Source organism: Schistocerca americana, chromosome 8 (genome assembly GCF_021461395.2).
Source record: "Schistocerca americana isolate TAMUIC-IGC-003095 chromosome 8, iqSchAmer2.1, whole genome shotgun sequence".
Lineage (NCBI taxonomy): Eukaryota > Metazoa > Arthropoda > Insecta > Orthoptera > Acrididae > Schistocerca > Schistocerca americana.
In genome coordinates this window covers 187,099,386-187,124,157 of record NC_060126.1, presented here as the reverse complement: position 1 = coordinate 187,124,157, position 24,772 = coordinate 187,099,386, and the positions used below count along the sequence as shown (strand labels likewise).

The 24,772-nt window shown below is 43.4% G+C and overlaps 1 protein-coding gene across 3 annotated transcripts in view; it reads left to right on the top strand.

Moving 5' to 3' along the window:
* Positions 1-24,772, top strand: part of LOC124545362 (mucin-19-like) — a 545,233-nt gene that overhangs the window by 313,963 nt on the left and 206,498 nt on the right. The gene's annotated exons all lie outside the window — the stretch shown is intronic.

Genomic DNA, 24,772 nt, shown 5'->3' with positions numbered 1-24,772 from the left:
ACACCTTTATTTACACCGATGGCTCCAAAACTGACGATGGTGTCGGCTGTGCCTTTGTCGTCGGGGCCGCCACCTTTAAATACCGACTCCTCGACCAATGTTCCAGCTTTACGGCCGAGCTTTCTGCTCTCCATCAGGCCGTTCAGTATGCCCGCCGCCACCGCCATTCATCGTATGTACTCTGTGCTGACTCACTCAGTGCTCTTCAGAGCCTTGGAGCTCCCTATCCGTTCCATCCCTTGATTCAGCGGATACAGCAGTCCCTCCATTCTTTCGCTGATGATGGTTCTCCTGTCAGCTTTCTGTGGGTTCCCAGACATGTAGGAGTGCCTGGGAATGAGGCTGCGGATGCTGCAGGCAAGGCTGCAGTCCTCCTGCCTCGGCCAGCCTCCCATTGTGTCCCGTCATCTGACGTTCGTGGGAATGTTTGTAAGAGGCTTGTGTCGTTGTGGTGGGATGCTTGGTCATCCCTCCAAGGAAACAAGCTCCGGGCAGTAAAACCGCTCCCAACTGCTTGGACAACCTCCTCCCGACCATCTCGGCGAGAGGAGGTCCTTCTGACCAGGTTGGGGATTGGGCATTGCCGGTTTAGCCACCGCTACCTGCTCTCCGGTGACCCAGCCCCGCAGTGCCCTTGTGGTCAGGCATTAACAGTGCGCCATGTTTTATTGTCGTGTCCCGGCTTTAGTCAATCTCGTGTTGTCCTGTCCCTGCCATCTACTTTACCAGATATTTTAGCTGATGACGCTCGAGCAGCTGCTCGTGTTATGCGTTTTATAACTTTGACTGGCTTGTCCAAAGACATCTAGCCATTTTACTTATTTTAACTGCATCTTTGTCGGGTCTTTCTGGTGTCCCCCCCCCCTCCCCCTCCCCTTGAGTTTTACTAGATTCCATGTGCTCTACCAACAGTGGCTGGGCGCTAATGACCTCAGTAGTTGTGCGCCCTTAAACACCACCAAAAAAATATATATATATATATATAATAATAATAATTCGGCTGAATCAGACGAAGAAGTCAGTGCACGGTGGTCAGACTCTGATTTACCGAGAACCAATAAGAAATTTGAATTGTCTCCGGGTCAAAACATATTTCCCGAAGATACACAGAGCGTCGAGGATATCGTAGAATTATATGTTGGGAACGATAAAAGGAAACTGGATCACAAAAATGCCAAATTTGTAGACATTACGGGGCCCGAACTTAGAAAATGGTTTGGGCTTGCTATCCTTATGGGAATTGTAAGAAAAAAAGAAAAGCAAGGATCGATGATTATTGGTCAACGAATCCGTTGATAGACACACCGATATTTCGCAAAACGATGTCCCGCAACCGATTCAGACAAATATTATCATTTTTACGTTTTTCCGACAGCGCCGTAACGGTGGTCTCGCGGTTCTAGGCGCTCAGTCCGGAGCCGCGCGACTGCTACGGTCGCAGGTTCGAATCCTGCCTCGGGCATGGATGTGTGTGATGTCCTTAGGTTAGTTAGGTTTAAGTAGTTCTAAGTTCTAGGGGACTGATGACCACAGATGTTAAGTCCCATAGTGCTCAGAGCCATTTCCGACAGCAACAATAAACCGGATAATTTCCAGAATGAGATTTTCACTCTGCAGCGGAGTGTGCGCTGATATGAGACTTCCTGGCAGGTTAAAACTGTGTGCCCGACCGAGACTCGAACTCGGGACCTTTGCTTTTCGCGGGCAAGTGCTCTACCAACTGAGCTACCGAAGCACGACTCACGCCCGGTACTCACAGCTTTTGGAAGGTAGGAGACGAGGTACTGGCAGAAGTAAAGCTGTGAGTACCGGACGTGAGTCGTGCTTCGGTAGCTCAGTTGGTAGAGCACTTGCCCGCGAAAGGCAAAGGTCCCGAGTTCGAGTCTCGGTCGGGCACACAGTTTTAATCTGCCAGGAAGTTTCAAACCGGATAATGCCGACCGGCTAGTAAAAGTGCAATTCGTAATCGATTATTTTTCCAAAAAGTTTAAAGAAACGTTTAATCCAAGTCATACCATCTCAGTTGATGAAGGAATCATACCTGGCGTGGACGATTAAATTTTAAAGTTCACAATCCGTCGAAAATTACGAAATACGGCATACTCAATCGGATGCTGTGTGATTCGATTACGGGATACATTTCCTCATTCAATATATGTTCCGGCGCTGTACAGCCTTTAGCAAAGACAGTGGTGGAACTATTGATACCTTATGATGGAAAGTGGCATCACCTCTGCATGGATAATTATTATAACAGTGTAGAACTTACAGAGAAGTTACTCGAAAAGAAAATTCGAGTTTGTGAAGCGATACGGCAAAATAGAGGATTTCCGGAAAATTCAAGCGCGCAGAAGTCAATGTGTTTGAAGCTTGTCATCAACGGAAAGGCGACAAGCCAAGTAATCCGAATTAGCGCTGCCGGTGCCAAGCGAATAAATTTGTACGAGACTTGCGGACGGCAAAGTGTTAATATTGTTCCACATAGAGCTTCAAACGTGTCTTCAGTTTCTTCTATTATTATCAGGTAATAGTAATGCACCTACATTTTATTATTCATCCTCGTGGCAAGTATAATATTATCGGTCATGTAAAAACAGTGTAACATCTACGCTTTCGACGGCCATGTGAAGATTTAGAAGTCAGTAAATGTGATTTCCTTTGAAATAACGTTCACCACCGTAACCACCACCACGACTGAAGTTACTTCGAATCGTTGTGATCTTTTTTATTAGAGGAAAAAGACTCACCATTCAGTACCTCACAATGAATTGGAACAGGAACGGTATAAAATACCAATGACTGCTCTTCAGAATTTATGCGTAAGGACGCGAAAGGGAACTGGACTCTTCAGGAAGAGAAATGTTGGTGCACACAGTAATCGGTTGGGTTTTCCCATTTGTGTTTCCGAACTCGGGTGCTAGGATGAGTAAATGTAGAGGAAGTGACTGTGTCGTACCTGGCGAGTGGGTCAGCCTCTTTGTCCGGCACGTAGCCTTGCAGCGAGCGCCACAAAAACAGCGTGGGTCCGAGCCGAGCGAGCAGCCTTGGCCGGCAGCGTAACCCAAGCAGGCGTCGCTTTCCTGTCCCGGACGCGGTCCCCGTCCCCGTCGCTCGCGCGCTCTCATTATCCGGGGGCGCCGGACACCGCCGTTCTGCATGCAGCGCCGCGCCGCGCCTGCGAGAACGCGCCGACGAATTCACAATGAGTCGGCGTCAAGTACTACCGAATTTAAGGCAGCGCCATCTAAAGACCCCTGCCAGAATTACGAAGATTATCAGAGTGATAGATTTCACGAATAAAAGTCTGTCGACACTGATTTCAGTTTTTATTTCCCGCTTCTACAGCTGTGCTCTTCAAACAGTGTGGTACGCATGGCACAAGGTACGTGACGGGTACAATGAAAATGCAGTTACTCACAGACGTCCAGTGTGGACTGTAATAGTCATATGGCACCGAAACTTTGTAGATAAGCTATTGCGTTAATGCGGAACCAATGAACGCTGGAAAAAAAAAAAAAAAAAAAAAAAAAAAAAAAAAAAAATTAGTTTGAATTTTGGCTTCCAGGTGAAAATCTGGCGATGTGCAGCATCTCGTCGTCGTCCCCGTTGCTCACATTGAACATAATATGTAAACGGCGATTAATAATGTTAATTTTTTTTGTTATGGTTTTAGGGCGCAAAACTGTTACGGTTATTGGCGCCCGGTTTGTGGCCTAGGGAAAGGTTAGAAAAAAAGTGTAAATCAGCAGCAATGGGAGTGAAACTCAAAAAGTGGGGATACTAAAAACAGAGGGAAAGCTTAGAAAACCATTATAGACGGGGGGGGGGGGGGGGTGTATTCCCCAAAAGAGCTTAAAATTACCGACGTCATCTCACTGACACTAATAAACTCGAGGACGCGATCGGCTGAGCGCATGTCATCTGCTAAAATGGAAGATATATCAGGCAACAGCTGTAGACGGGCACGTAACGGAGTAAAATAGGGGCACACAAGTAAAAGGTGTCTGTCTCCAGTGCTCTCAACAGTGGACGGTCAAAGTTGGGGAGGATCGCCACTTAAAAGATGTCGATGGCGAAAAAGACAGTGCCCTATCCGGAGTCTAGTTAAAATTATCTCTTCCCGACGACTACTTCGGAAGGAAGAGGTCCAAGCACAGGGAAGAGCTTTCACGTCCCGCGATTTCTTACCGGGAAGTGTAGACCAATGTGCGTGCCATAAAAGAGCAACACGACGACATAAAACACACTGTAGATCGGCGAAGGGAACCATGCGAACTAGATCGGCGAAGGGAACCATGCGAACAGCAGGCTGAAGAAGAGAGACTGCAGCCTTGGTGGACATTATGCCCCTCTCACGTGTCTGATTGTTTCTTTCGACGTCCCATTCCAAATCCATTACGTATGGGAACGTTTCTATACGTCTTCGTTGTATTCACTGCGCCCGATACGCATCTGGAACTTTTCTCCAGCGTAGATCGGTTCCGCAGTTGCATATCAACAAAGTTTCGCTGCCATGCGATAATCACACCCCACCCTAGACCTTTGTGAATAACTGCAATTTAATGACAACCACCCGGTGCTTTCCATTGTACCAGTTATTATGGCTTCTCGTTCCATTCGCATATGGAGCGCGGAAAGGATGATTTCTTAAACGGCTCTGTGCGTACTGTAATCAGTTCAACCTTATCATCGCAATCTCTACTGGAACGGTGCGTGAGGTGCTGAACTATATTCACAGGTTCCTCACTTAAGCTTGTTTGTGAAAGTTGGGAAGTAGGCTTCCACGGATGAGTATACTTCTATTTACAAGCATTCGACAATTAATTTTTTCAGCGCCTCCGTGACGCTCTCCCTCTGATCAAGCAAACTTGTTACCATTCGTGTTATCTTTCTTTGTATATATTCAGTGTTGCGTTAGTCCTATTTGGATCGTGTATCACACACACTTCAGCAGTAGTCTGTAATGAGTCATACGAATCTTTTGTAAACAATCTCCTATGTAGACTAACGGCATTTTCGTGGTTATAATGAGTCGAAGTTACGACCTGCTTTACATGTCACTGAGCCTGTGTGTCGTTTCATTTCATATCCGTACTAATCCATATGCCCACGTATTTGTAGAAGTTAACCGATTAAAGCTGTATTGTAGTTATGGGACATTGTTTTTCGTTTTGTAAAATGCACGATTTTAAATGGCCCCGTCTCTGTAGCCGAATAGTTTCGAACGGCTGCTAAAAAACGACGAAAGCTTAGGATTTTATTGGTGTCAGCACCACCCCTATGCGGGACCCAACGTGTGAAACGCAGCTTGCTCTTTTCGTTCGTCAGCTCCGACGGTCGTAGATCACAGAGTTGAGGTTGATACCATGTTCCTTGACTTAAACATTAAAAAAAAACCCTTAGAGACAGCTGTGCACAGTAAACTAGTATAAAAAAGTTCAGAATAGCCCAACAAAGATACCCAGTTGTACTGAAGAAAAAAGAAAGGGCTCTGAGCACTATTGGACTTAATATCTGAGGTCATCAGTCCCCTAGAACTTCGAACTACTTAAACCTATCTAACCTAAAGACATCACACACATCCATGCCCGAGGCAGGATTCGAACCTACGACCGTAGCGGTCTCGCGTTTCCAGACTGACGCGCCTAGAACCGTTCGGCCACACGGGCCTTTTTATTCAGTACGTCGTCGGTGCAAAGATGCCCGGCTTACCCTGTGATAGTGTGATACGGTCATTGCTTTTCGCAACACTGTGTAAAATTTTCTGCAACTCTAGGAGACTGTTCAGACAGAACGGTTGTGTATGGGGAGGTGCCATTGTCAGAAACTGTGTTTGCGCGCGCACACGCTCTTACAGATGTTCAACACCTGGTAGCTGTCTCTTAATATAGATAAACGTAACGCAATACGCGTAAACAGACGAATGATTAGATATCTACTGTCCGTACTTCCGTATTCAGACTTTTATTTTCGGTATATATATATATATATATATATATATATATAGCGGAGCCAAAACTAGATCTTGAGGGTTTTCAACACTCGTGTGAGACTTTCCGTCTTGAACTGGTTAAGCAGGTGCACGTGGTAAATGTTATGTTGTTATATAAATTTAAAACTACATGAGTGTTAGCTATAAAGCACCTGTCTGTTCCAACAAACTGGCGGTCTCTGGCGAAATTCCTCGAGATTATCTGCTCTTCGTTTTATAAATCGTTACAAACTAAGACGGAAACATTGAAAATCAATAATGAAAATAAATACTGTATGCGATCAAAGGTATTAGTTTCTATAAATTGAGACATTAGAGAGAGAAACTTGCTGTCAAATACCATAATTTTCTGGCTACCATGAGAAATTATGAAGCAATGAAAAAATTGTACGGAGTGCATAATTAAGTCACCAGATCTTCCGGTGCATTTCCTCAGCACATGCAAAAACATTCAATTTAGTACGCTACTTCATATTAACAAACGAGTCGTGCAAATCAAAATTCTTTGTAAATTAGTATTAATGATATGAACTACAGTACCATATTTTCCCATCACTGTTCCAAACTTCCATTTGTTAGGAAACCGAAAATGTGCTGGAAACATCCTTTGTGATGCACTTGGTCCTGCCGCAACAGTTACCCATATAAATGAGGTAGGCGGCGTGGTACAGGTGGAGCCCAGGGCATTGGCCCAGACGGACACGTGAGGGCGCGCGCCTGGAACCGAACCCCGCGCCGCGACCGCAGACCGGTTTGGAGCCGCCACCGGCGCCCGCTTCCCTGCTCTACCGAGCGTGCAAACCCCCCCTCTTCTACCTCACCGCCGGCCACGTAATGCCACTAGTCGAGGGAGAAACTATCTGTGTGCTCTTTCTGAGAAGTAAAGGCACTCCATAATGGAAGCAGACAACACTTAAAGAAAAATTAAGAGGCCTTCATGCGATTTATTGGCCTAGAAAAATCGTTCGACCACGTCAAGTTGTGCAAAACATTCGAAATAGTGGGGTAATATATGTAGAGGCAGATGGGTTTTACACAATATGCACAGAAAACTACGTGAAGCGATAAAAATCAAAATCGTTCAGAGAAATGCTCAGATTGTCACATACAAGCTTAAATTGAAGTGACAAAAGTCTGGAGACACCTCCTAAAATCGGTTCGGACCTCGTTTTGCTCGGCGTAGAGCAGCAACTCGACGTGGCATGCACAAGTCGTTGGAAGTCCCATACAGAAATATTGAGCGTGGCTCCATAACTGCGAAAGTGTTGCAGTTGTAGGTTTCGTGCGTGGACTGACGTCTCGACTACGTCCCATAAATGTTCGATGGGATTCATGTCAGGCGATCTGGGTGGCCAAATCATTCACTGTAATTGTCCAGAATGTTCTTCAAACCATTCGCGAATAATTTCAGCCCCGTGATATGGCACATTGTCATTCATAAAAAAATCCATCGTTGCCTGGGAACATGAAGTCCATGAATGGGTCTAGATCGTCAATGATTGGTTCAGTTGGACCAGAGGGGACAATCCCAAACCATTACGGAGTCACCACCAGCTTGCACAGTTCTTTGTTGACAACCTGGCTTCGCGGGTTCTGCATCACACTCCAACCCCACCATCAGCTCTTACCATCTGAAATCGGGACTCATCTGATCAGGCAACGGTCTTCCAGTCTTCTACGGTCGAATACGACTGTCGGAAGAAATTTGCTTACTTGGATAACAGTGCCCTCCTTTAACCAATAAAAATAAAGTAATTGAATTAACGGATTCAACACTTAAATTTGAATGCCCCAGGCTGTGGCTAAGCCATGTCTCCGCAATATCCTTTCTTCCAGGAGTGCTAGTTCTGCGAGGTTCGCGGAAGAGCTTCTGTGAAGTTGGGAAGGTAGGAGACGAGGTACTGGCAGAATTGAAGCTGTGAGGACGGGTCGTGAGTCGTGCTTGGGTAACTCAGATGGTAGAGTACTTGCCCGCGAAAGGCAAAGGTCCCGAGTTCGAGTCTCGGTCCGGCACACAATTTTAATTTGCTAGGAAGTTTACTGTAGTTCGAGTAACGAAAGATGGCGGTCGAGTTTAGGCTGCTCCTGCGCACCTACGTCCCGAATTCTCCGACAGACAATGAGCGTTCAGTAGTGTTCTCAGCGCTCCACTGTGAGTTATTTAGTGAATTTCGATTCCATTTGTCAGTAGTGTTCTCAGCGCTCCACTGTGAGTTATTTAGTGAATTTCGATTCCATTTGTTGCGAGTTGCCATAGCTGATTGTGGTCGTAAGTGAGGCGTAATTTGCAGGATATACGCTTTCCTCAAGCGGAAAACAAGCTAATGCGCGTACCGCAACTGTATTTTGGAATCGTCAACAATGCAATCCCCGATATCATTCGTGAATCGAACTATAGTATTCAGCTTGACACAATCAAGTCGTTTAGATATCTGGGCATAACTTGGCAAAGCGATATGAAATGGAACGAGCGTGTGAGAGCTGTGGTAGGAAAGGCGAATGCTCGACTTCAGTTTATTGGGAGACTTTTAGGAAAGAGTGATTCACCTGTAAAGGATAACGCATATAGGAAGCTGGTGCGACCTGTTCTTGAGGACTGAGTGTTTGGGATCCGTACCAGGTCAGTTTGAAAGAAGACATTGAAGCAATTCAGAGGCGGGCTTCTAGGTTTGTTACAGGTGGGTTCTAACAACTAGCAAGTTTTACGGAGCTTCTTCGAGATCTCAAATGGGAATCCCTGGAGGGAAGGCGACGTACTTTTCGAGAAACGCTATTGAGAAAATTTAGATATCCGGCATTTGAAGCTGACTGCTGAGCGATTCTACAGCCGCCAACATGCGAAGTCTGTTCAAAAAGTTACGGAACATCCGTAATTTCGCGCGAAACTGTGTTGGAGCAAAAGTTGGTTGGCATGGCTGCACACACACCTGTGTTTAATGTGTAGCTGCCGGAAGTTTCATTGTTGTATGTACGTTAGCTATTGTTCGGCGCTGTATTCAGTAGAATGTTGTATTGCGCAGTTTACGAATTTCGAGATAGCAGATAGAGGAGCAACGCGTCTGCATTAAATTTTGCGTGAAACTCAGAAAAACCTTTGCAGAGACACACCAAGTATTACAGGAAGCCCACGGTGGTGAGTGCTTAAGCCGTACTCGGTGTTACGAATGGATTATACGGTTTAAAAACGGTCGGACGGAAGTTAGATGACCCTCGTTCAGGGCGCCCTTCGACGTCTACCGACGACGCTCATGTCAGAAACGTCCGTGCGCGCCATTCGCAGAGTGATTGTCAGAGAGATTGTGGAAGGATGTATCATTTAGGTTGGATCATGTAATGAAATTCTGACACAGCGTCTTGGAATTGCATCATGTTGCCGCCAAGTTCGTCCCTCGGCTCAGAAATCGGTCCCTGTTAGTGCCTGCAACGGTTCTTTGCACCATCCAGCAAGGGGCGTACCAGGACTGCTTTCGGAAGTAGAAACGGTGATGTAGCGGTGTATCAGTTGTGGAGGAGAGAATTTAGAGGGAGACATAAAGTGAAAGGTTAGCATAGAAAATTTTTTAGGCGCAGTTCGGGAATTTTTTTGAACAAACTTCGTACGTTACACGTAAGGACCATGAAGATAAGAGAAATTGGGGCTCATGCGGGGCATACAGATAGTCGTTTTACCCCTCGCTGTATTGGCGAGTGGAATAGGTAAGGAAAGGGTAGTAGTGGTGCAGTATGCCCTCCACCACGCACCGTAAGATGGCTTGAGGAGTGTCGATGTATATGTTTTCTAGATGGACCTTCGCCGGTAGTTTAAACTTACTTACCCGTGTTCGGGATGAACAGGCTGAAATACGGTACCTGGCTTAGTGTTTCAGTGATTCCTTAAATCAGTTCAGGCCATTAATACCGTAGCTCCTTTGCGAAAACGTCTTATTTCGCCTTCATTCGTTTCAAAGTGGAGGATTAATTAGAACTCTTCCCTTAAAATGTATGTTCGTTCATTTTTTTTGTCACTGTAGCGAAGTATTGTATATTACGTGATTTCCTGTGCTTTCATTTATATAAATTACATCTCTCTCTCTCTCTCATAAAATTTAGCCCTTTGCATGAATAAAGTACTGTTATTCGCGTCTCTCATGTCTTACTAGGGTAACAACCGTTGAGGGGACACTGTATGTCCTAAGCAGCCAATGTTAAACTATCGAATCTTGAAAAGTTTTTAAGACACCAACTTAAATTTTTCATAATTATTGAATGCGCCTTTCTAGATACACTGAATTACAAGTATTACTAAAATTACTAAATTATCGCGAAATATGGGAGAGAGTATCACAGAAATGATACAGGATTTGGGCTGGAAATCATTAAAAGAAAGTTTTTCGCTGCGACGGAATCTTATCACGAAATTCCAATCAACAACTTTCTCCTCCGAATGCGAAAATATTTTGTTGACACCGACCTACATAGGGAGGAACGATCACCATGATAAAATAAGGGAAATCAGAGCTCGTTCGGAAAGATATATGTGTTCATTCTTCTGCGCGCTATACGAGATTGGAATAAAAGATAATTGTGAAGGTGGTTCGATGAACCATCTGCCAGGCACTTGAATGTGATTTGCAGAGTATCCATGTAGATGTAGATTGTATTGTGGGGCATGTTATCTTTTTTTCCCAAACACTCAATTTTGTGACAGAATTTTGTAAATAAATGAACGTAAAAGCAACACAACTCAGGATATTTTAATGATTCTAGTTCCATGTGTGTTGACTCTCACGCTTCGCATGCTGTGAAAATTTCATGTCTCTACCATCAGTACTTTTTTAGGAAACGGGTCACTTATTGCAAAAAATATAGTTCAGAGATATTGCGGTTTAAAACTTTATTACAAATTCTTATAGAGACTTACACTTCTGCGTCTTTCATGCACTAGAATTGCCCTGGCTAATAGTCTGTGTCTTCAGTGTCACAACAGCCCAGTGCTTGCCTCCTCCTTTTCTTTCTTGTTTCTTTTGTCATTTGCTGAGCAGCTAACTCTGCTTCACGTACACGAAGCTCATCCAGTTCCTACACTTCTTTAGCTGTGTTCTGCCCAAATTTTCCCCTTAACTTCTCCAGAACCTCATGTCTTTCATAGATCCCACCATTAAAAGTTACTACAGCATCAGATACTGCAAACTGGAGTCATAAGGCCAACAAATACATTTTTAGGCACACGGCACCACACATCATTTGAGGACTGCTCCACATTCTGGGTCTTCCCATGTACTTTAGTAGCTCAGGATTTTCCAAATCTCTGTAAATAGGTTTGATAGCCTCCATTACTGCCAAAGGAAGAGGATGTTTGTGTGTAAATTCATGCAGGGTGTCAGAAAATTCAGCTTGCCTGTATTTACACCTAGTGTTTGGTTGAGATGGACACAAAGCATGACATGGCTTTTCATCGGTTGATATTCGATGAAAGAAAGTGCTCCACACAGCTCTTTCCATGTTCTCTAAATAGTCACAGTTATTTCTAATGGCCTTCCCATAATATTCCTGTAATTCATCAATTACTTCGTCCGTTAGTCTTCCAGCACATTTTATTGTCTTGCCATGAGACAGTTTTGTTAACCAGATTGGTTTTTAGGTTTATTTCGTAATGCCAAGTTCTGAGACGTAGCAGTAGGTACAAAACAAAGCAATTCAGTCTTCTAGACTGTTTAGTTCCCAAGATATGACTGCTCAACTGTGGCGGTATATGAGGAGCCGCGAAATTTGACAGTCACGCGTCAACATTCGAAGTATTATATGAAGGTCTCACAATTGTCTGATTTTTATGTGTTATACACCAAAATGTTCAGGGAAGTCCAAAGTATATTATAGAGTAGAGAACATAAAATGTCAAATTTCAGCGAATTTCACGTAGAATGTCTTTATCAAATTACGGTAGAAACGTAATTTCTGCAGTCATTACACAAGTAACCCCAAAAGAGCTGAAGTTATATTTAGAAATATAGTGTTATACTCACATTTGCAGCAAAAGTATGTAAAAAATGGTGTAATCTCCTCCGCATTCATTATGTGGGTTTTGGTATTCTTTCGCTACCTTTGTTGTTATCCTGTAGAGCGCGTCTGCGTTGGAGATGTTTGTATTGCAAGACTTGACGACTTGATTGCTGTAACGAACATTGTGTTTTCGCTAGGTGGATATGGTAGGGAGTAGCACATCTGACCAGCTGACAGGCGGCAAGCACTCGTCTCACAGATGTGGAAATGTGTACGATAAATTAATAAAATAACGGAAAGTAGGATAACGCCGTCTTCAGAATCGAGAGCATCGTGTAGGTCAGCAAAATGCTAGCTCGCGTGTAAACGATTTGCATTTAATGACCTTGTGCACTAGAAATAAGTTTCCTGATACTGGGCAAAGAAAGAGCACAATAGAGATGCCGTCGTTGTGGCCATAATAAACGGTGGAAAGAGTATGAACAGCTGTGTTAAAGTTATCCATTGGTGTAGCAAATTGTTTTTGAAAGGGTATTAAGAACGTGGAGACCAATGCGTCAGGGATGAAGTTTCGGGATATGTCTGAAGGGATGCACGTTCACACAGTACCGGCAGCTCTACCGATTGTATTTCAACAGCCGCTGCCCTAATTTCGGCACCGCCTCTAGAGTGGTACAGTGTTATCAGCAACGAGTTCTCATCTAGCGCTGATGCGAGGGCCGGCGCTCGTAATTTCGCTTGTTAGTCGTTGATTGCTGTCGGCGCCGCAGCGTAACACATCCGTAACTAGCGACAGGCAGGCGTGTACTAGCGAGCACCAAATCGGGCAGCCTATTCCGTCGCCCTAGTTCGACAGCCATGATGTGCTTCCAGGAGAGTGCAAAGTGCGATGTAGTGTCTTGTATATCATGTTTTCGGATAACACCCCTACCAAATAATGCCGGCATATGTGATATTACATGGAAAAATGTGAGAAAGATAAAATTTGCGCATAAGTACGAGGGACGTTCGGTAAGTACTGCAACAGTAATTTTTGTTGTGAAAGTATTCGTTTTATTCAGGATTCAAATACACCGTATTATTCAATACTCACCTGCCTACAAAGCAGTATTTTTCAAAATAATCTCCGTTCAAAGCGACGGTCATACGCCACCTTACTAGAAGGGCGTGTACGTCCGGACGGTACTAGTCTACTGATCGTCGGAGCCATCTTCCTCCATCAATAAAGCAGTCGGCACACGGACTGCGCTGTCAAACGTCAACGTTGAGCGTGCCGAGTTCAACGTGCTGCCGAACGCTCAGAAACGATACGACTTGTGCATACGGGTTTACGCGATCGCAACGCGCTCCAGCGGCAGTTAGCTGTATCTAGCTTGCAAATCACACTATTTACGAAAGGGACGCGCGTACAATTTCAATATTAGCTCTATTAAAACTTACTTTCGTCTCTTGTCCATATGCTAGTCAGGTTTTTTTGTCTGTAGTATACATAAATAAAAACATTGTCCGTCAAAATGTTATAAGGTAAAAAGGAAAGTTCCCTGTCCGCTCAATGAGGCTATTGTATAAGTCCCTTACAAACAGCGCGATACAAGTTTACAGTCTTACACCACGTAGGATAAACATTATTTCATCATTCTCACTTTTTAAAGAAACCCTAAGGTTATTCTTATTTGATCACTGTTCTCTACATGTGAATTAGAAACCTTAAAAAAAGGGGAAAGTATCTTTCTGCAAGGTGTCCGTTCGATTAAGCCAATCTAACAAACTCGCCCCCTCAAAAATAGCGCCCTTGTATTTACAAAAGATCAATTATTACACTATATACTTATATTAACTAATGAGAAAATATCAGCACCTATGAAAAAGTGAAGGTTTGGAGAGAAAAAAAAGGTGCAGTGGGGCTTGCACCACTAACATTCCTCCATTTCGCTACAAAACTGTGATGCTGCTCATTGCGCTACCGCGCCAACGAGATTTGCGATACTATATCTAACTTGCTGATATTCTTCACGGATTTGTAGCCGGATCATGTCGTCGTCCAGACACAATATTTCGGCGGACCAGCTGGCCGCCATCTTTAGGTAACTTAATGCTCGTGCACTGCCTCGCCTCGCCGGAACTGAACTTCAGCCACAAGGACGGAAACCTTTATACACCGCGGACAGAGCACCGCGAGTGCGCGAGATGATGGGCAGCGCCTCCTGGCGGCAAGTAGTCACGCAGCACGCCGGTGTGAGAAGACGGCAGAAACGATAAATCAGAAACGATAAATCGCAACAGCACCAGTTGGAAGAATCCAGTGATCGAAAAGAAAACCGCTGCTGTTTAATGTCGGAAAAAATCGGATTCCATATCTTACTTAGTTGAAAACCTTTATCCCTGTTAATAATATTACTTGATAATCTAATTTCAATGGATTCTTGGACACATTCTTGTCATACATCATCCTGTGGCCTTCGTTAAGGCAGTGTTCCGCCACTGCCGACTTCTCAGGCTGGAACAATCGAGTGTGCCGATGATGATCCACACACCGGTCCTGAATAGTTCGACCAATATACTTCTTTCCACAGTGACACGGAATTTCATAAGCCCCGGCCTTCCTAAAGCCCAAATTGTCTTTAAGTGAGCCAAGAAGGGCTCTAGTCTTGGCCACCGGCGTAAAAACAAATATCATATTTTCTTAAAATTCTTGGATGATATACTTCCCGCAAATGGTAAAAAAGCAACAGCTTCAAAATATCCTCTATTGGCTCGCGTGACGGACCAAACTGAAGAGCACGGCATATTTGTTGTTCCGTATATCCATTCTGTTTAAAAATAATCTTCAAATGATCAAGTTCTTCTTTCAAATGTTCCTCCTCAGAAATGGCATAAGCTATTTTCAACAAAGTCCGCAAAACTCCACTACGTTTGATGTGGTGGATGACAGCTGTCTAACTTGTTATCATGTCCTGGAAGCTTTAATTGTAGCTGTACTACTAATTCAAATTTATAACAAATTGTACCAACATCAATGCGTTTTAATGGATCCTCAACATGCTGTTGATTTCAAATGGCCGACTCTCAGAATACGCAAGTTACAATAATTCTCTTACCACGAATATGGCGTTTCTTGTCATTTTATCATAACGAATCATACAATTAACGCAGGGTTTTCGAAACCTCCCCAGTTTTCTGGTGGCTTCAACTGGAAGCAAATATGGCGCCTCACAACTCTTCACCGAAGGGAGACTGCGTGCATGTGACGTAGGTGGCGCTCTGCCATCTCATTGGTCAACGTTCAACCGTACGTTCAGAGTATCTGGCATGCTGGATATTATTGCTCTGCATATTTGGAAAGACTTGTAAACGTGCAATTCCACACTATGACGTCAGAAACTCGGTACGCTCATCGCTCAACAACAAGGTGCGTGTGCCGACGTGCCTTAACCTCCCCATCATATACGTACTGCTTCCCCGGAGTGTAACCTTCATTGGGCCAAACAAATGGAAGCCTGGAAGCCGGAAGATGCGAGATCCGGGCTGGATGAGGAATAACAGTCCATTATAGTTTTGTAAGACCTTGTGTTGTTATAGAGAAGAAAATGTTCGTTTGCATATTTGTGGCGACAAACACGCTGAATGTGTCCGCACGTTCCAACATCGCAGAAATCACAGCTGTGTACTGCCGGCCGCTACGCGGGAGATCGGACTAGTTTGCGAGACTTCGTTGCGATAGTGACAGACGCCTCGCCGACTGCTTTCCGTGCTTTTGTTCAGTGCAAGGTCTCCGTAGAAATTCTGCAATTGCCGATGAATATTTGCGATTCTCTGGTTTTCCGTCAAAAGAAACTCGGGACAACTCTCTGCGTGGAACGCATCTCCGTTACAGACGCCATTTTGAAGGCTACATAGAGCGCCGTCACATGTTGGAACTTCATGAAACTATAGGGGTTGAAGCGGGAATATTTCACAATGTCCCACAACAGGTTCAGTGTTTTTTCAACCGAATTTGGCCAAGAAAAGAATTTTTCGCATTACCTTTTGAACGCCTCTCGTATTTTTCTGTAGTTCTGAAGACGTGATCCTCATCTCCATTTACTAGAGCACTGTGCGACCTTGTTTCGGCTTCTGTAGCGGCATGTTACGGAACTGTAGGGGCCGCGATTTCATTACGCACTAGAACTGCAGACATGTACTTGCAAACAAGCAAAAATTTACTTACGAAATTTTGCTTCCTCGACATGATAATTATAACTTGGCTATCCCTCGGGGGCGCATAGTTTTTCTGTATTTCTGGAAACGCAGCACCCAGGGAGGTGAAATAGTGGGTGAAATTTTGTTAAAGAAATCATTATTAAAGAACTACTAAAGCATTTTGAAGATAAATCTATGAAAATTTGTGTTTGGTTTTTCATTAGAAATAAAAAAATATATATGTTTCAATGATTAAGGAATTCAACCCCTAAAGGGATGAAATTTTTATGCAAATATTTCATTACGTAAGCATTTTTCAAGCTTAGATTAGGATTAGGAAACATGTTGGTGGATGAAAGTTTCTGTGGAAATTTCACCACAATAACTCAAAAGGCAGTATTAACGACGATCTCTGACTCCAGCTATCAGAATCGTTTATTGGTTAGAAGTTCATTCGGGAAAGACAATTCTTGTATGGCCTTAATTAGCGCGAGACGTGTAGAAGGTGTTGCAATTTGTGAACTAAATCAAAGAAAGCTATTTAACATCCGCCACGACATATCGGCTTCGTCAGAATTTCTTAGAGCTACATAAGTAGATTTCAGCTTCTTGGTTGCAGCTTTGTTCGTGCGGACAAGGTATATTCTTCCTAGGTTGTTGTTGTTGTTTTTGCACGTTAACCATCGGTGTAAGAGTAGAAAAAATTCAGTTAAATTTCCAAAAAAAGTGTAAAGCTCATCCAAAGAACTGCTTTAGTAAATTTTAATACGCTATATGCCGCTTAATTTGCATAGACTAGATACACTGTTTGCACGTTGTGTAGATTTACACCTGAGCAATCAGCGAAACAGTATACAAATGTGATACACGATATTCCAGTGCCCATGTTGTTAAAAAGAACGATGCAGTGTTCCTTTGCACATACAGCAACCTTCAATTAAAATTTCCTCCCCTGTTGTTTGGGTATTACAATATGTGTGTAAGAGTACAGGTTTTGACGCAGGAACGACGACGTATGGAAGATTGGGCCTGGCTATCAGTTGTGCACGGATAACCTGGGCCTAGCTATCAGTCGTGCACGGATAACCAAAGCTGTTGAGGCGGCTCTTCGTATAAAGCGAGAAATCCGGTGTGGCACAAATTTTCATTGCCCTAATTCCCTTATACAGCTGTTAGTTGTTAATTTTCGCAAATACGAATACATTTTATGTAACATTCTATATCTTCTATCTATACCTACTTAGGGCGTCCAAAAGTGTCGAAACTGGGTTAATAAAAAACAAAGAAACGTTAAGATGAATTTAATGCGTAGTGTTCTACGTAGTATTCCTCACTTGAGTACAGTGCTCTGAACGTTCATGCAACCACGTGAACTGTGAGGAAAAAACCGTCTTGGGGATGTTGTCCAACTCGCATGTAACATTTGCTTGAATGTCGGTTATGTCGTGAAAGCATTGGTTCTTCATGTGAATTTTGGCACTTTATCATTTTGTGGTAGGTTTTATTTCTATTACAGTCTCGTCATCCCTGATGTTTCTCCAATTTGCAGCAGGCGTCCTCACATCTTCCTTTTTGTTAGACTCAGGTTGTGCGAGATAAAAGTCGCTCACTCGCTTCTTTATTCAAAACATTCTGGAGGATGTCTCGAGCGCTTGAATCAGAGATGTTGCTCCAGTGCGAATTGTGACACAACATTATTGACACTCTACGGTCGCACGTCCAGTACTCCATACCTTCTGCTCACAATTGACTGGTCGAATGCATATCTGTTGTTTACAGTTGTTAGTTCTAGCTACCACCGCAGTTACTGCGCAGATGTCGCTTATACGCAAGGAATAAAATGTCTCGGACCTTTCTGGACGGAGAGTGTATACAGGGTGAAAATTATTTAAATAGAGAAAATCTGGGAGGTTCCACGGGACACACAGAAACAAATATTTCCCTCTGTCATATTCCTGTGAGGGTTTCCAAACCGGTAGAGGGTGTTTTCTAGGGATGAATAGTAATTAAACTTTGCATCTCTGGACGGTTGCATGGGACAATGAAACCACTTTTTCTAATGGGTTTTCCTGTGAGGGCAAAAAGCACCACAAATGTTTTAATTCGTTGTTACAGACAGACAGACAACAACATTAACACATTTACTTCAGCTAAAGAAGAGATTCAGAAATGCCCCCATTGACTTTTAAACAGAGGATACACTATTCGGTAATATTTTAACACGATCGAAGATGGCAGCAGTGTCCTTAATTCCTCCTCCTCCTCCTCCTGCTGCTGCTGCTGCTGCTGCTGCTGCTATCCGACCAGTCAGATACTCTGATTCAACATGGGTTATGTAAACAAGGTCGTCTCTCGTTTCACAGAATCCAGAGGGGTCAAATCAGGGAACCGCGTAGACTGTGGTACAGAACCATCATTGCCAATCCACTTTTCTGGAAACTGTCTTTCAAGAATCGACGCACAGGACGACTAAATTGGTGCCGGCGCCCCGTCGTACTGGAACCACACGCGCTGTCTTGCAGCGAGTGGCACGTCGTCCAGCAACTCTGGCGATGATTTCGCTAGGAAATAGTAGTGATGCTTGTCACTTAGTGGCATAGTTAGGAGATATGGTCCATTTAAATAGTCTCCAACAACATGTGCCCACACATTTACGTAGAAGCGCGAGTAAATGTAACATATGGATTAACCTCACTCAAAACATGCGAGTTATGGTTGATTATAACTTCCTTCACGCCCAAACGTTGCTTCATTTGTAAACAGCTCAGAGGACGGAAGTGTAGGATGCATCTGACACTGTTCCAGCTACCACTGCGGAAACTGTGCTCTTGAGTGGATAATCATCTGGTTCCAGGTTCTGCACATGCTGTAAATAAAATAAATTAACAATTGCTCAAGAAGGACGTTTCTTAATTCGTCTTGATTCATCCCTATGTTATACGCAGTTGCTCTAGTGCTAAGAGCGATTACGCCCTCTGCCGGATTAAAAACTGCTCACAGGTAATTATGACATTTCATGAAAATGAAAATGTTTGTTTGTTGTCCCGTACAGCCTCCCAGTTTGTGGGTTTAAATAATTTCCACCTTATATAACTGAAGGCCCCCGTCGCTTTTTTGTCTATCTCAGGAACTACTGTAGGGATTTTGATACGTTTTTCACTAATGGGTAGACTGACAAAAGGCCATCAGACCTCAGCGTCAGGCCTGCGCGAGCTACCACTACCAGTATGACGGCGCGAGCTACCGCCGACTTACTAAAAGACGTGAGAAGCAAAACTTATCAGATATTAAGCTGCTGAGAATACATGTTTTGGTGTCGACTTCATGTTTAAGGGATGTGAAGGGAAAGGCAGGAAAAGTTGTCTGGCTGCAAATATTTCGTGCTACCAGTGCCAAGCCAGGGCGGGTAACTAGTCCTCAATAATGACAGCTCGGTGGAATATTCTGAAAATGCATTCTGTTTACACAACGTTTGCGCAAACGGTGCAGTGATGTTGGTAGTACGAGGGGCGTTTGAAAAGTCCGTGCAAAAATAAAAACTACTTACGTGTTTGGGGTAAATCTTTTTTATTTTTATACAGTCTCCTTTTAGACTTATATACTTCGTCCAATGCTGAACTTACTTGTTGACCCCTTCCGAATAATAGGAATTGTCCAGGTCTGCAAAATAGCTATTAGTTGCTGCAACCATCTCCGCATTTGAATAAAATATTTGTCCCACACCCCATTTCTTCAAATTAGGGATCAAATAGTAGTCCGAGGGAGCCAAGTCTGGAGAATAGGGAGGATGTGAAAAGAGTTGGAATCGTATTTCCAGTAATTTTGCGACCACAACTGCTGAGGTGTGTGCTGGTGCATTGTCGTGATGAAAAAGGATTTTTGCGGTCCAATGGCTGACGTTTTTCTTGCAGCTCGGTTTTCAAATGGTCCAATAACGATGAATAATATGCACCTGTAACAGTTGTACCCTTTTCCAGAGAGTCGATGAGGATTATCCCTTGCGAATCCCAAAAGACAGTCGGCATAACCTTTCCGGCCGAAGGAATTGTCTTCACCTTCCCTTGGTAACCCATTGTTTAGATGGTTGTATAGTCTCAGGAGCATAGTGATGCACCCATATTTCATCCACAGTGACGAAACGACGCTTAAAATCCTGCAGATTCTTCCTGGACAGTTGCAAACCATCCTTGCAACACTTCACACGATTCCGTTTTTGGTCAAGCGTGAGCAATCGCGTAACCAACCTTGCGGATAGCTTTCTCATGTCCAAATGTTTATGCAAAATATTATGTACCCGTTCATTTCAGATGCCCACAGCACTAGCAATCTTACGCATCTTAACTCTTCTGTCATCCATCACCATATCATAGATTTTATCAACGATTTCTGGAGTCGTAATTTCCACAGGACGTCCAGAACGTTCAGCATCACTTTTGCCCATATGGCCACTCCAGAAATTTGGAAAGCACTTATAAACTGTTCTAATCGAAGGTGCAGAGTCACGGTAATGTTCATCAAGCTTCTCTTTAGTCTCCTGAGGCGTTTTGCCTTTCACAAAGTAATGTTTAATCACCACACGAAATTCTTTTTCGTCCAGTTTTTGACAATCACTCGACATCCTTGATTCACACGAATGCCAAACACAATGAAATAGACCAATACGGCTGAAACATGGTGTGCTTTCTTTCCAAAGATGCCACTAACTAAACATGACCTCGATACGCGCCGGTAGTGCCATCTCTCGGACTTTGCATGGGCTTGTCAAACGCCCCTCGTAAGAGCTAGTGACAGCTTTGCCATTTGCTGCCAATGACAATTGTTTTTTAATGCATACTAGTCTTCGCCAACCCACATTTTATGCTGCAGTTCGGTCCAGTTGGTGTAATGGTGAATCACCGCTCCGTTTATGGTCACATAATGACAGTTGACACACATCCTGAAACCATACCAAAATAGGTTAAAAAAAAAAAGGCTCTGAGCACTATGGGACTCAACTGCTGTGGTCATAAGTCCCCTAGAACTTAGAACTACTTAAACCTAACTAACCTAAGGACATCACACACATCCATGCCCGAGGCAGGATTCGAACCTGCGACCGTAGCGGTCGTGCGGTTCCTGACTGTAGCGCCTTTTAACCAAAATAGGGAAAGTCTGCGTGTAGAGTATATGTTGGTTAGTTGTTTTATTGGTATCCATTGGTCCGAGGATAGTTCATGTGGAAGCGAAATCAGTTACTTCAAAAAAATTAAAGCAAGATAGACGCAGAATAAAATTTGTTTTACAGCGAGGGATTTCGGATTTTCTCCGAAGGCTGTATATCAACTTCTGCATTCATAAATTGAAGTGTTAGTTGGTGTTTTATGAAGCTATTTACCTAGTGAAATGTGGACGATAAGCAGTTCAGACAATGAGAACAGAAACTGTTAAACTGTACTGTTACAGAACAGTGGTGAAGATCAGATGGGTAGATAGAATAACGAATAGGAAGTACTGAATCTGATAAAGAAGAGAAATTTGTGACAGAATTTTGTAAAAGACGTTATCGGAACAGGAGAGAACAGATTTGTTCCAGAACTTTAATAAAAGATGTTATCGGCTAGTAGCTCACATCGTGAGACATCAAGGAATCGTCAGTTTGGTTCCAGAAGTTATGCAGCGATGAGGAGGCTTACACAGTACAGACTTGTGGTTGAAACAACAACATCCACCATAGAGGAGACGAAAACACGTTACTTCACGCATCCTCACGAGAAAAAGTCGCATGCGCTCATGTCGGCGGGAAGCTAAGACTGTGGAGCAGTGTCTCGAGGTTTGGTGTACAGAAGTTTGTCTTGAGACAACGTGTCAGTGGAGTCGCCCTGAATTTTTTGAAAAAGCATAGTTTGTCACATTTAAAGATAGTTCGTCCCAGTCACTATGTTGACTTCAAAGAATCGGTCATGCATAATTACCGTAAGTAACGTCTTCAAACATGTCCACTTCAAACGAATTTATTTCATTCTCATTGATTACTTGTTGGTTTAGGAGTTTACATATGGGTACTTAGCGCCAGTTAACTTCAGCACTAACTAGAAACATTACTCCGTCACGGGAAATTAATTGCTGTAAAAGCAGAGTTGGCGCAAGTTAAGATGGGGAATTTGAAACGCGTTAGTGGAATCAGGGCAGTGTCAGGGAAATTCGGAGAAAAACACTGTAAAATCTCGTTTTTGGCTCAACGAATGAAATTGTTTTTGAAGACGCCACGCAATGTCACTGGCACACAACTCACATACTTATTTACTTACCAGCTCATAAATTGCAAAGGGGACAATAAGTCGCTGTTCATTCGAAATCAGAGTTAAAAGCGCGTTCAGAAGTACAGAAATTTTAAAATTTTTGTCAGCTTACCAGTTTCTTTGCCCTTCAGATCTTAAAATTTGTCAGTGGAAAAGTGCTAAAACTCTGTCTGGAAATAAGGGAATTGTCACGGAATTTCAACCTTGAGAAGTCGGTCGTATTTTATGTTCTCTGAAGAGGGTGGTGTTGATTTCAGCTTGTTTCTTTTTATCGTCAACGTGAAGATACGGTTTGCAGCCAAAACGCGGACTTAACACTCGCCGACCTGGCATATTGGGGAATGCAAGATTTCTACTTGCGTGGTGAGTGGACTTTCGTGGGCACTGCCTAAAAGCTTATCGAATGTTCTCTTTCATAAGGAATAAAAGGTTGACTCAGGCTATTGTTTTTTCTCATACAACTTCAAACTGGCTATGCCTTCGACGATCTTATTCGCCCAGGGGGAATAGTACCAAAACGCTGACGAAAAGCGCGCTGGAACTCCGTCACTGATCCACACTTGTGCATCTGTAATAGATGATAGGATTCCTGCACTTAACTCAGGATCCACTTAGCAACTAATAAATATACGAAACCCTCCGTTGCCAAATTTACCTTCATTGTAATTTTAATTAACGTGGAAGCCATAAAAACACCAAGCATGGAGGCAAAAATGTACGCATCTAAAAACTACTTCAAAAAGGAATAAAATCACTTAAATTTGTTTCCACAAGAGGCGAATACAACGTCCCAATTCGGACCTCGCTAACTCTTAAATTTTACTGACATTAAATATAACAAGATAAATAATCATGCATATGACGAGAAGAAATGAATAACACTATCAACCTTTACAGATGAGAATACGATCTTATCCACGAAGGTTCGCGCCCTGGCAAGGGAGATACTTAACTTCAACATATAAGGAGATTACAGTAAGCCCTAATTCCACTCGACAAACGTAGTAACGATATAAGCGAGACAAATGTACTGAAGGAGGATAGCAGGATGTGCCGTAGTAAAAAGGGCCAATACCAACCCCGTCAGGACGCGACTCTCGTGAACACGTCAGTTTCAGCTACACACACAGTCATTTGTAGCTTCTTAAAAACAATTAACATGAAAAGGCACAACGCGTAACACACTAATAAAATATAAACGACTACTTCACAGAACTAGTTCCTCTTTAGACAAAGGAAACAGCAGAATATTAATAACATGTAAAATTTTCTAACCTATGACAAACTAAGGTACCACGTAACAGAATATCGTCTTGAGCTCATAGAATACTCAGTTTGACTTGCCTGTTTATAGGTCTTACAACTCAACAGTGTCAGCTTAAACAAACCCGCGAATAAAAAACTCGAAATATGACAGGAATAATGATTGAAGCCACTGACAATGCTAGGCTGCCACACAGAGGAGACAATAGTAATTTACAGAGTCAGACAACCGATCTTACATCTCCCATTTAGTATAATCAGAATAAACAATTTTGTGTGTAATAATTACTTAAGTACCATGACAACCTCCGAATAACACTTATTATCCAAGGTAGGTGCTGGTATCGAAAGGCACCTTTAGTAATACAGCGTTCGAGTGTATTCACTTATTGGAAGGGTTTCAACTTTACATCCATTTCCACATAGCTCTCTGTTTACACACTTATATAACTTCTGCAACTAAAGAAGGGCATATAAATGCACATATAACTGACACAGATTCAAGCAGAATAAAACAGTACCTTAATATGGCGCAAATGTCTTCATGTGCTTTACAAGTGTGATATCTTCACCATTCAGTAATTCCGAAATATATTCAACAACGCGTGAGAGCAAGACGTCCCCGTGATAACAGCGATTTACTTCACATAATTTCCTGCACAGACACAAGGCCGACGAAGAGTTTTCACATGCAACAGCGGCGAGCATCACACATTTCCTCCGTCACGCCATAGGCACATCTCAGTTTCACAGGCCAGCAACAAGAACCTATACATGCCCTCGCAGCAGAAAAGCCCCAAAACACAACAGTGCACCACCGCGATACCAAACCCGAAGTCCCGTCAAATCACTGCCGGGATCTCTCGCTGACAATCCCCGTAGCGTACAGGCGTCGCACCACAGGTCTCACGGTAAACGTTAACAAGCCACCTCCGACCCTGCGAATCACCACTCCGCTGTCTGTTTTCTCTCCCCGTTAACCACCCGACCACCGGCCTGAATCGCGGAAGGCAAAGATGGTGACCCTATAATCGATAGCAGCGATGCCATTCTAAGTGCGAAAACACTGGAGCCAGCCGCG